We start from the raw sequence: 13401 nt of genomic DNA, 5'->3' as shown, positions 1-13401 counted from the left end.
TTCTCCACGTCTCACGGTGCCCGTGCGGATTTCTCCTTCTGCCAACTCCTCCCTCTCAGCCGTGGCCTGCTTGGACTCTGGTGCCTCTGGAAATTTTATTCTGGACTCTTTGGTGAATAAATTCTGCATCCCGGTGACCAGTCTCGTCAAGCCGCTCTACATTTTCTCGGTCAACGGAGTTAAATTGGATTGCACCGTGTGTTACCGCACAAAACCCCTTTTAATGTGCATTGGACCCCATCACGAAAAGATTTAATTGTTCGTCCTTCCCAACTGCACCTCTGAAGTCCTCCTCGGTCTGCCATGGCTCCAGCATCATTCTCCCTCCCTTGACTGGACCACCGGGGAGATCAAGAATTGGGGCCCTGCTTGCCGCAAGAAATGCCTCACCTCTGCTCCCAGTCCCATCTGTCGGGCCTCAGTGTCTCCTCCTGTGCCTGGTCTCCCCAAGGCCTATCGGGACTGAGCCGTGCCTCCTCATAGCCCCCATCCTGGTGACTCCCTGCCCCGTGCCAAGCTTCCCCCTCGGCCCTCCCTCCCCATTCCCACTCCTGCTGTACTGCCTGCCTTTGAGGAAACCCTACAATCGCTCCCAGTGTCCTCGTCCCATGTGAAGCAATTGCCGGACAAAAAAGGGGGAGACCTAAGGGGGGGGGGTACTGTTACGCCGAGCGGTCCGGGTCCCTGCTCCTCCCCGGAGCGCTCACGGCCTTCCTCTCTCTGCAGCGCCCCGGTCAGACCCGCTGACCGGGAGCGCTGCACTGACATTGTCGGCGGGGATTCGATTCGCATAGCGGAACGCGCCCGCTCGCAAATCGCATCCCAAGTCACTTACCTGTCCCGGCCCCCGGCTGTCATGTCCTGGCGCGCGCGGCTCCGCTCCTTAGGGCGCGGGCGCGCCAGCTCTCTAAGATTTAAAGGGCCAGTGCACCAATGATTGGTGCCTGGCCCAATTAGCCTAATTAGCTTCCACCTGCTCCCTGGCTATAATACCTCACTTCCCCTGCACTCCCTTGCCGGATCTTGTTGCCTTGTGCCAGTGAAAGCGTTTAGTGTTGTCCAAAGCCTGTGTTTCCAGATCTTCTGCTATCCACATTGACTACGAACCTTGCCGCCTGCCCCGACCTTCTGCTACATCTGACCTTGCCTCTGCCTAGTCCTTCTGTCCCACACTTTCTCAGCAGTCAGCTAGGTTGAGCCGTTGCCGGAGGATACGACCTGGTTGCTACCGCCGCAGCAAGACCGTCCCGCTTAGCGGCGGGCTCTGGTGAATACCAGTAGCATCTTAGAACCGGTCCACCGACATGGTCCATGCCAATCCCTCACTGGCACAGAGGATCCACATTCAGCTAGCCGAATCGTGACAATTTTTTATATATCTTTTTTCTTGTATGTACAATTCAGGGGGAAATGGCACCCTCTTTAGCTGTGCAGCTGTGGAGTTTTAAATGGATCCAGCATGTCACCCAGTCAGAGGCTATATGCCCAGCAGAGGTGAGTGGATAGTTGAGCGTTAGGCTCAGAATTTGTGCTAGGGTCCCATCCTAAATGAGGCCACCTCCCCGTGGTGGATGGGGGACACGTTTTGATCAAAAAGTGCGCTAAGATTCTCAATTTTTTGACCAATGTGTGCTGCTGCAATCCTCTTTTTTTGTATACTCTGTATCTGCCATGGCAGTATGCACCCATGTATTAGGCTGTTGTGCTGGCTATCTTTCTTTATTCTTGTATGTACAATTAAGGGGGAAATGGCACCCTCTTTAGCTGTGCACCCCTCCCCCGTTTTCACAGGTGGAGTTTTAAATGGATCCAGCATGTCACCCAATCAGAGGCTACATGCCCAGCAGAGGTGAGTGGATAGTTGAGCGTTAGGCTCAGAATTTGTGCTAGGGTCCCATCCTAAATGAGGCCACCTCCCCGTGGTGGATGGGGGACACGTTTTGATCAAAAAGTGCGCTAAGAGCCTCAATTTTTTGACCAATGTGTGCTACTGCAATCCTCTTTTTTTGTATACTCTCTCTCTCTCTCTCTCTCTCATATATATATATATATCATATATCTGCATGTTCATGTTTCACCTATATCCTTGTGCTGGCAGTGTGCTGCTGCATTCTTTTGTTGCCGTATATTTAGCCTAGTAGCGTGCACCTGCAGGCAAGGTCCATATAATAGTTTGGTATCAACTAAAGTGCTGGCTGAGTTATTCTTTGTCTGTATTGCACATACGGGGGAGTGGCTACCTCCATGTTGGCCTTGCACCCCACCCACGTCTATCAGGTGTGAATATAAGGTGTCTTGGATGTTCCAGATCCTGCCATGCTTACTGAACTGTTCACACAGAGGCATATTCACAGTGTAGGGTCCATCCCAATGAGGCCACCTTATCACGGTGGGACGGCCCAAGCTATTTGACTGCCGGCGGAGACAAATTTGCGAGCTAAGTGCCTCACTATCTCATAGTTTCACATTTGCATCTATTACACCATAGCTGTATAGCTCTCCATGTTTTATCTGCATGTTCATGTTTCACCTATATCCTTGTGCTGGCAGTGTGCTGCTGCATTCTTTTGTTGCTGTATATTTAGCCTAGTAGCGTGCACCTGCAGGCAAGGTCCATATAATAGTTTGATATCAACTAAAGTGCTGGCTGAGTTATTCTTTGTCTGTATTGCACATACGGGGGAGTGGCTACCTCCATGTTGGCCTTGCACCCCACCCACGTCTATCAGGTGTGAATATAAGGTGTCTTGGATGTTCCAGATCCTGCCATGCTTACTGAACTGTTCACACAGAGGCATATTCACAGTGTAGGGTCCATCCCAATGAGGCCACCTTATCACGGTGGGACGGTCCAAGCTATTTGACCGCCGGCGGAGACAAATTTGCGAGCTAAGTGCCTCACTATCTCATAGTTTCACATTTGCATCTATTACACCATAGCTGTATAGCTCTCCATGTTTTATCTGCATGTTCATGTTTCACCTATATCCTTGTGCTGGCAGTGTGCTGCTGCATTCTTTTGTTGCTATATATATATATATATATATATATATATATATATATATATATAGTCTACCTATGTTACTATTACAAATATAGTGGCAGCTACATTTTTGTATTAGTTTATCTACCGTTTTCATAAAAGGGACGCTATCTTTCAAAAAGTATAACTATGTCAAGAATTAATGGTGGAACTATTGCTGCTCACTATATAGATGTCAGCAAAACACACTAAACACCAGACTGGCTCACAAAATAGATACGATAATTAATGAACTAATTAATTAGATTAGAACATTAGACTAAATATTATCACCTTATTATCACTGGTAGGCGTTCATTGACATGTAAGCAGTCCTACTTCTCAACACTTGTGGCACAACAGCAAACTGAGTAACTTGTTATGACACATTACTGGTAAAATTTTATGATAAATAACAGAATAAGTAAAATAAATGCATATTTGCTTACAAGATAACTAGAGTAAAATGTTCTGCATTGTTTCAGTCTGGAAATGTGCTAGATTATTTGATTTTCAGCATTACTGTTTATTAAAGAATACTTGTACTTAATGATATATATATATATATATATATATATATATATATATATATATATATATATATATACCATGTAGAGAAAAAAGCGGCTCAGTGAACGATTTTCAATCCTAGGACACAAATGCAGGTGTTCAGCCAGTCAGAGACCCGACCAAAGGTCCCATTAACTTCAAGTGCTTTCATATACCTTTTTATATTTCTTCATTAGTCTGAATTTAGTTTAGAGTTTTAGCAATCTCCTGCCCGGCACCCTGGTATTCTGAAGATTTTTGTTCAGAACACCAGCTTTTCTCTTGCACTGACTGCTGGTTATTGACAAGCCCCCTCCATACACTGTCTATCGGACAGCTCTAGATACATATGGACTGTAGAATGTATCTTTGACTCTCCCATAAAGATGCATGAAGGGGGGGGGGGGGTCAAACACTGTGTGTCCATCACTGTGCTGCTCTGACCAGAGAAGAAGACCCAGTGATAGTAACCAGAGGTAGGTAAGGAGAATTCCGTCGGCCATCTTGGCTGCGGCCGTGCCGCCAATGATCCATTTAGCCATCACAACCGCTTTATTGCCACAGATGCAGTGAGTAGTATTGCTCATGGCACCTGCAGGGTTAATGGTGGGCATCAGCACAATCCCTGATTACTATTGAGTCTCTGGCTGCTGATAGCAGCTGGGACCTGCCGTGCATGAAAAGAGCACAACTCCTGTGCTTGTTTCATGTGCAGGATGAAAGTGTACATCCAGGTGCGCTAAGTACCAGCAAATCAGGACATACATTTACAACTTCCAATGTCCTTAAGAGGTTAAACCACTTTCAAACTACTTGAACACATTACTAGGTGACCCTAGAAATGCTCTACAAGGCTTTAGAGCTCATAGGCAGTGTAATGCACTTGTTTTGAGGCTCATTTAATTACCGGTTCCTGTAGAACCTGTTCGCCACCAACTAAGCTTTTTCTGAAAGATCAGTGAGCCCATTGAACCGAACTTTTGAAAAGTTCACTCAACTCTATTTAACAGTTAAACCATAAAGCTTTTATTAAAAATGTAGCTAGCGGTACAAAAGCAAATCAAAAGATCACATACCATGTGCTTTTGGGCCCAATAAAATATCAAAGAACAGAGGACATTAATGCATACAGAATCCCATCAAGTGGGCCAAGATAAGCACACATGAAATGACATAAATACTAGAATGTGTCGACAACGGCATAGAAAAATATAGAAAATGACGGCTACCCCACAAGAAAAAATCCCCCCCATCAATAGAGAGACAAACAGTGGTGTAAAGGAGGACAATTAGAGGACAGCCAGGGGCCCCATAACACAATAAAGCAATCAACAGTATTCTCCCGGATTGCAGATAATTTTTCATTCAAAAGGATCAAGTTAACCCTCCAATAACTCTTGATAAGGATAGGGTAGACTTCTTTCACTGCGATGCAATATAAATATGTGCTGCAAGTAAGACAAATTGAGCTAAACAGAACATGCGGAAAGGCATTCTACATGGCTTATGACTAAAAGGCAAAAGGATGGAGTCCGAGGTACATGACTCCCACAAACATGCATCAAAATAAGTAGCACCTGATTCCAGAAGTCCGCTACCACAGGGCAACTCCACCACACATAATAGTACCGTGTACTGAGCAGCCACGTAAACATAATGGAGAGACCTGGGGAAAAAGGGCATGCAATCTAGAAGGGACCATATAGACCCTGTGAAGTACTTTGAGAGATGTTTCCATTAAATAAACCTGCCAACTGCTCTTCCTGATAGCCGTACAACAATCACACCACTGAGCAAGAGAAAGAGACGTACGTAACTCTCCCTCCCAAACCTCCATAAACAGCAATTTCTTATCCTTACGGGGCGTATTCATATGAGCATACAGGTGAGACAACAAGCTCGACAGGGCAGGGCTTTGCAGCACAAAAGCTTCAAAAAAGGTCGAAGGGACCTTGATTCCCTTAGGACCCAGGGAAGAATAATAACACAATACCTGGACTGCTCGATACATTTCCCCTGGCCGCAGGGAATGATGTCTGCGTAAAAAAATCCATTGAGATCAATTTCTTTCCCACCAGCAAATCAGAGTCGGGTGAGTTTCGCCTCACGCCACCAAAGAAAATAACAATGTAGTAGACCTGGCTGAAAAAGAGGGTTAGAAAGAAAAGACAGAAGGGGCGAGACAGGGGATGGCAAAGCGAACTTAAAGCAGACCAACCTCCAGAGAGAGTGATTTGTGCTGAAGAAGCAAGCTAGGCTGCAAAAGGGCAAGAGGACCACATAAGAGCAGAATAAGAGTAAGGAAACAGATCCAACTCCTCCAGGCCCACCCACCGGGGGGGAGGGGGAACGTTTAGGAACATGGGTGAGGGCCAACTGCATCAATCTTGCCGCATAATAATATTTTGAAGAATGAGGACCAGAAAGGCCACCCATCCTTTTATGACAATGCATAATTGTCCTGTTGATTCGGGACCTTTTATTGTTCCAAATAAATGCAAAAATATCTTACTGTAAAGACTGAAGGTCCTGCCAAGGAACAGGCACCAGAAGAGAGTGGAACAAATACAACAAACTGGGGAGCACTGCCATCTGAACAGCATGCACCCTCCCCATCCACGATATATGCAGTAAATTCCATTTCTTCAGATCCGCCCTAGTAGAACAGTATAAAGGTGGGTAATTAGTGGCATAAATAGAGGAGAGATGAGAGGTAAGATGTACTCCAAAGTAAGGGAGGCCAGCAGGGGAGTCACAAAAACCAAAGTTTAAAGAAATCAGATGTTGGACCGAGGTGGGGACATTACAATAAAGAGCTTCAGATTTAGCATCATTCACTCAGAGACCCGACAGCCTAGTGAATCTATCCAACTGGGTTGGTGAGGGTCAAAAGTAGGTTATTTGCAAAAGGATTCATCTAGTAGGCAGAAAAACCCTCCCTAACCCCGGAAATATCCACTTAAGACTGAATGAATGCCGCCAGGGGCTCCATCACCAGGGCAAAAAGCGCTGGAGAGAGGGGGCAGCCCTGGTGTGTGCCCCGTCTTATGGCAGTAGGTGTCGGAGACAATGTTGGGAGCTTCAGGTAGGCTGTCAGGGTAGAGTAGAGAAGGTGAAAAATCTGAACAAAAGGGCCAAGATACCAAATTTGGACAAAACAGTAAACAAATATGGCCAAGAGACAGTATCAAAGTCTTTCTCTATGTCCAAGGCCAAAACCAACATTGGCGTACCAGTAGAATTAGACCAATGGATAAGATTCAAAATCTTCCTAATGTTATCCGGGGCCTAACGCCCCGGAATGAACCCCACCTGGTCCAAATTAATGAGAGATGGAAGAAGTCTATTAAGATAAGAGGCAAGAATAGAAGTCAGCAATATAGAATCAATGCTAAGAGGATAAATGGGGCAATAGTTAGCAGAAAGACAGTGGTCCTTAAGAGGTTTAGGAAGAACAGTAATCAAGAAATTCAGGCAAAAGATAAGATATAGACAAAAGAGAATGAAAAAAAGAAGCGAGATGTGGAATTGAAAGAGAAGAAAACTTCTTAAAGTAAGCAGCAAACGATCTATCAGGATCAGGGAATTTGACCAACTTAAAACGATCAATTGCTACCACCACTTCATTGGCAGTAATGGGTACGTTCAAACCCTCCCGATCCTCGATGGAAAGAGAGGGAAGGGAGAGCGAGTCCAGGAAGAAGGAGAGAGAAGCATCAAAACCAGAAGAAAGAGATGGGGCAGAATAAAGCTGGGAATAATAGGAGCAAAAAGCAGGGTGGGAAGTGGAGATGCCATGGACACTGTTGAAAGAAAAAGTTTTCTTAAGCATAGCTGCCAGTAAATGGTCAGGCCTATTAGCCAATTTGTAATAAGTGGCACTGGTCCATCTAACGACCTTCTCAATCCGAGTGGATAACAGAGCATCCAACTGAGCCCTCGTGTCAGCAATAGACTTGTACAGATATGGAGAAGAATCTTGTTGGTGGGCAAAAGACAATCTCATCAATTTGGCCTCCAAGGCAGCCTGCACTTCAGTTTGGTCACGCTTGATGCCAGTAGCTGTGGAGATCAAACACCCCCGTACATAAGCCTTATGTGCCAACCACACGCTCTGTGGTGAGGAATCTACAGAGGAATTCGGCAGAGAAAAGGAAGCAATATCTGCCTCCAGTAGGGATTTTACCCTCGGCATAGTAAGCAAAGACTCATTAAGACGCCAAAGGAAAGGTATGAAGAGAGGAGTCATAAAATCAAAAACAGCTAAATGATATCATAGTCTGACCAGAAGCAGGAACATGACAAGCATATACCAATTGAGGAAAGGAAGCAGTATTCATCAGGACCCAATCTATTCTGCTGTAGGGGTGTTGGACCGGAGAATAATAAGTGTAGCCCCGGCTAACACCATTATGCTCCCTCCAAGCATCCGCCAGAGAATTGTCAGAAAAAAGTGTGGAAATCGGTCGTTGTGGAGTCCCTGACCTGCGAAACTGCACAGTATTAGAACGATCAATCCTGCCATCAAAAACAAAATTAAAGTCACCTGCTCAAAGCAAAGAATCGTAGGTCAGCGAGCAGAGCTTGGTGCATACCGTCTGGAAAAACATAATAGGATTGTCAGTAGGGGCATAAGTGTTAAGCAATCAAAAAATAAATAATCAGTGTATGCTTGCGTAAGTAGGTAATTAGGTAGTAAGTAAGTGGCATGGCCAAAATAAATTGTAGGAGAACCGAAAACTGCCACTGTTCCATGGGTTCAGCAATTGCAAGAGTCTGGAGACAAGGGAAGAGGGGCAGAGTAGGGGGACAAGGGGAAACAAGAGTAGTCAGGCAGCATGTAGAAAGTCCAGGACAATGGTGAGCAGAGAAGGTAACGGGTCAATAGAGGGACAAATGTAGAAAAAAGCAATCCCCATGGCTAACAATGAGCAGATCATATGGAGGTTCATGGTGGAGGAGGGTCATCTCTTGGGCCTCCGTTCTCCTGCCGTCCACAACAGGTCAACTAATGCAATATATTCCTGGCCCAAAACATCACAGGCTTCCTTCAAGGTGTGCACCAGGTGTGTGCGATCACATAGTCTGAAAGACAATGAAAAGGGGAATCCCCACCTATATTTTACCTGGTTCCTTTGCAATGCTAAAGTCACTGGATGAAAGTCTCTGTGGTGTGCTTGGGTGTACGGAGCCAGGTCCGAGTATAAATGTTCCATGGGGGTATCCAAGGCAGAGAAAGATGATTTCTAGCTGCATTCAATAAGATGTCAAGTACCTCCGGGTAGTGCAATTTCAAGATTACATCTCGAGGTAGATCAGGGTTCCTGGGCTTAGTGAGTGCTCTGTGAATACGATCAAAACGGAGCAGTTCCAGTTCTACTTGAGAGCCCAGTCCATAGAATAGAGAAGTGACTCATTCAGGTCCGTTTTGGATTCAGGTAAACCGTGGATTAATATATTGGCCCGCCGGGATCGGTTCTCCAAGTCCTCGATCTTCAGCTCATGCTCCCGTAGCTGGAATGCATGGTCATCTAGGTCCCGCCGATCAGCCTCCACCTCATCAGCCAGGACATCCAGTTTAGCCTCTATGTCGGACACCCAGTGCCCCAGTTCTTCAATTTGGGACATGAAATCTTCCACAGCTTTAGACAGAGCTGTATGAAATAGCTGCTTGATATTCCTAAACATGGCCGCTGGCATGAGGTCTTCTCGCTCAACTCTATTTAAATGGGCACTCTCATTAAAAAAACGTTTTGCCATTGCACTCCTTATGGTAAATAAAAAAATCTTTCTAATGTATTTTGTTTTAAAAAAAGATTATGTTTTTCACCGAGATCCTCTGCCTCTTGAAGTATTTTAACAATAAATGTAAGTAACTCCTATTTTTAACCCCTTAAGGACATGTATGGCGCTGCAGTGAGTAACTGCACGCACAGCATCATACATTTACACCATGGCTATGACACGAGCACAGGAGCTGCGCCCACTTCATGCACGATGGGTCACGGCGGCTGTCAGCAGCCGCGAACCCACCAGTAATGGTGACATTGCCTTGGGGATCAGATGAGCCAAGAGGCCTCACCTGCCTCCACCACTCTCCGGGGGTCTTCTGCTCTGATCTGCCTTCCAGCAGACCAGAGCAGAAGATCACCAATAATACCAATCAGTGCTATGCCTATGCATAGCACTGAACAGTATTAGCAATCTGATGATTGCTATAAATAGTCCCCTATGGAGACTAAAAAAGTGTAAAATAAATGTGAAAAAAAGTTTTAAAAAAGGGAAAAAGCCCCTCCCCAATAAATATTTAAATCACCCAATTTCCAAATTTTTGTTAAAAAAGCATAAACAATGATAAATAATAAACATATTTGGTATTGCAGTGTGTGTAAATGTCCAAACTATAAAAATATGTTAATGATCCTGTACTGTGTACAGAGTAAACGTGGCAACAGCTGAAGGAATACTATGGGTCACGTAAAATACGATGCAGATCCTTATGTGTGACCCTACCCTTACTAGTGTTGCTCGCGAATATTCGCAATTTGAATATTATTCGCGAATATCGCATATTCGCGAATTCGCGAATTTCGCGAATATAGCGCTATATATTCGTAATTACGGATATTCGTTTTTTTTTTTTTTTTTCTTCACAGTACACATCACAGTGATCATCCCTCTCTGCTTCCAGCTTGTGTGGTGTAAAGAAGGCTCTAATACTACTGTGTGAGACTGGCGCGCGAAAATTCGCATATGCGAAAATTAGCATATGCGAATTTTCGCGTATGCTAATTTTAAATATGCTAATTTTCACATATGTTAATTTTCGCATACGCGAAGTTTCGCATATGCGAAAATAAAACGAGAATATAACGAATATGCGAATATTCGCGAATATATGACGAATATTCATCCATATATTCGCGAATATTCGCGAATTCGAATATGGCCTATGCCGCTCAACACTAACCCTTACAGTATTTTGTCACCAGTTTTTAAGATTTTTTATTTTTATTTTCAAAAGAAGATTAACCGCGGCATTGATCACAGTGCCATGCGCTATTAACCCTTTAGACGCGGCGTTCAATGCCGCATCTAAATGGAAAGTGAAAGCATGCCGGTTAGCTCAGGGAGCTGTTCGGGATAGCCGCGGCGAAATCGCGGCATCCCGAAACAGCTTACAAGACAGCTGGAGGATCTCTACCTGCCTCTTCGCTGTCCGATCGCCGAATGACTGCTCAGTGCCTGAGATCCAGGCATGAGCAGTCAAGCGGCAGAATCATCGATCACTGGTTTCCTATGAGAAACCAGTGATCAATGTAAAAGATCAGTGTGTGCAGTGTTATAGGTCCCTATGGGAGCTATAACACTGCAAAAAAAAGTGAAAAAAATAAATAAATAATAAAAGTTTGAATCACCCCCCTTTTCCCATAAAAAAAAACACAGTGTAAATAAAAATAACAATAAACATATATGGTATCGCAGTGTGCGGAAATGTCCGAATTATAAAAATATATTGTCAATTAAACCGCACGGTCAATGACGTACGCGCAAAAAAATTCCAAAGTCCAAAATAGTGCATTTTTGGTCACTTTTTATATCATGAAAAAATGAATAAAAAACGATCGATAAGTCCTATCAATGCAAAAATGAAGATGACAATTTTAAACGTATTAATTTTCCTGCATGTAGTTATGATTTTTTCCAGAAGTACGACAAAATCAAACCTATATAAGTAGAGTATCATTTTAATCGTATGGACCTACAGAATAAAGAGAAGGTGTAATTTTTACCGAAAAATGTACTATGTAGAAATGGAAGCCCCCAAAAGTTACAAAACAGCATTTAAAAAAAATTTTGTCTCACAATGATTTTTTTTTTGTTTCGCCGTAGATTTTTGGGCAAAATGACTGATGTCCTTACAAAGTAGAATTGGTGAAGCAAAAAATAAGCCATCATATGGATTTTTAGGAGTAATTTGAAAGAGTTATGATTTTTTAAAGGCAAGGAGGAAAAAAAACAAATGCAAAAATGGAAAAAAAAACTGGTCCTTAAGGGGTTAAGGGTACCAGGCCAATTTTATTTTTGCATTTTTGTTTTTTGACTCCTGGCCTTCTAAAAATCATAACTTTTATGTTTCCATCCACAGACCCATATGAGGGCTTGTTTTTTGCGTCACCAATTTTACTTTTTAATGACATTACTTATTTTACCATAAAATGTACGGCCCCACCAAAAAATATTAGTTATGTGGGAAAATGTAAAAGAAAACCGCAATTTATCAAATTTTTGAAGGTTTTGTTTTCACACTGTACACTTTACAGCAAAAATTACAAGTTTTCTTTATTCTATCAGTCAATATGATTAAAATGATACCCATGTTATATGCTTTACTATAATTGTACCGCTTTAAAAAAATCTCTAACTATTTTAACAAAATTTGTATGTTTGAAATTGCCCTATTTTGACCACCTATAACTTTCTTTCATTTTTCCGTATACTGGGTGGTATGAGGGCTCACGTTTTGTGCCGTGATCTGTAGTTTTTATCGCTACCACTTTTGCTTAGGTTTTACTTTTTATAAAATTTTTATACATTTTTTTGGGAATAAAATGTGACAATTTTGGACTTTTTATTTTGACATTTACGCCGTTCACCATACGGAATATCTAACAAGATATTTTGATAGCTCAGACTTTTCTGCACGCAGCAATACCAAATATGTTTCTTAAATATTTTTTTTATGCTTTTTGGGGGGTAAAATGGGAAAAAACAGATGATTTACATTTTTATTGGACTATTTATAACAATCATTTGATTGCTAAAACTGTTCAGTGCTCGGATTTGCTCGAACTCAGACCAGAGCAGAAGACCCCTGGAGACGTACGGAGGCAAGTGAGGGGACCTCAATGATTGGATCCCCGCAGCAGCGCTGTGGGCGCTCCGATCATCCATTCAAAGTATCACACTGCCGCAGATGCTGTGATTTGTATTGATCACGTCATTTGAGGGGTTAATGGCGGACATCCGCGAGATTGCATATATGCCATTGCCGGCGGGTCCCTGGCTGCTGATACCAGCCGGGGCCTGGCACGCATGATGCTAACACCGGTTCGGTGCTTACGGTCATGGCAGAGCATGAATGCTCATCATGGTGCGTTGAGTACCACGACACCATGATGTACATTTACGTCAATTGTCGTTTAGAGGTTAAAGTCGCCTTCAAACAGGCCTATATATATCATCTGGTTTTTATTTTTGCATTTATTATTAACATTACTTACCACACAATAGCGTTCTGTACATCCGGATGAGTAAAATTATTGCAGAGGGAAGTTTCTGCATGTTACATTTAGAACACATGCCAGTGTAAATAAGACCTAAGCTCAATCAAAAACGTACAGTAGTATGAGAAGCATGGATTTCATTTTGTGGATATATAAAGAACATTTGAATTCCTGTTAAAACACTTTTAAACGTTTCCCTACTCTCCACAAAGTGAGTTTAGCCAAATACAGGTATAACTTAATCTTATGGGATGTGATCACACATTTCTCACTTCTGATTCCTTTATGGGCTTGTATTCCAGCCAGTCATGTAACTTACTTTAGAGTCTCTTTGTTAATTGTGAGATTTACTGTCTTAGCCCATGTAGCGTTTTTGAAAAAATATGTCTTCCATAAATCCAAAGTAGCACACAGTGGTTGCAAATCATTCCTGTTTTGTATTTACTTTGGAAAAACAATGCCAACTTTTTAATAAAAAAAAGTCCTAATACATTTTTGTGAAATGCAAAACCATTATATTCAAGCCATTTTGTTCTCTAAAGA

This window comes from Hyla sarda, chromosome 5 (genome assembly GCF_029499605.1).
Source record: "Hyla sarda isolate aHylSar1 chromosome 5, aHylSar1.hap1, whole genome shotgun sequence".
NCBI classification, from domain to species: domain Eukaryota; kingdom Metazoa; phylum Chordata; class Amphibia; order Anura; family Hylidae; genus Hyla; species Hyla sarda.
Note: the sequence above shows the minus strand (reverse complement) of the source record.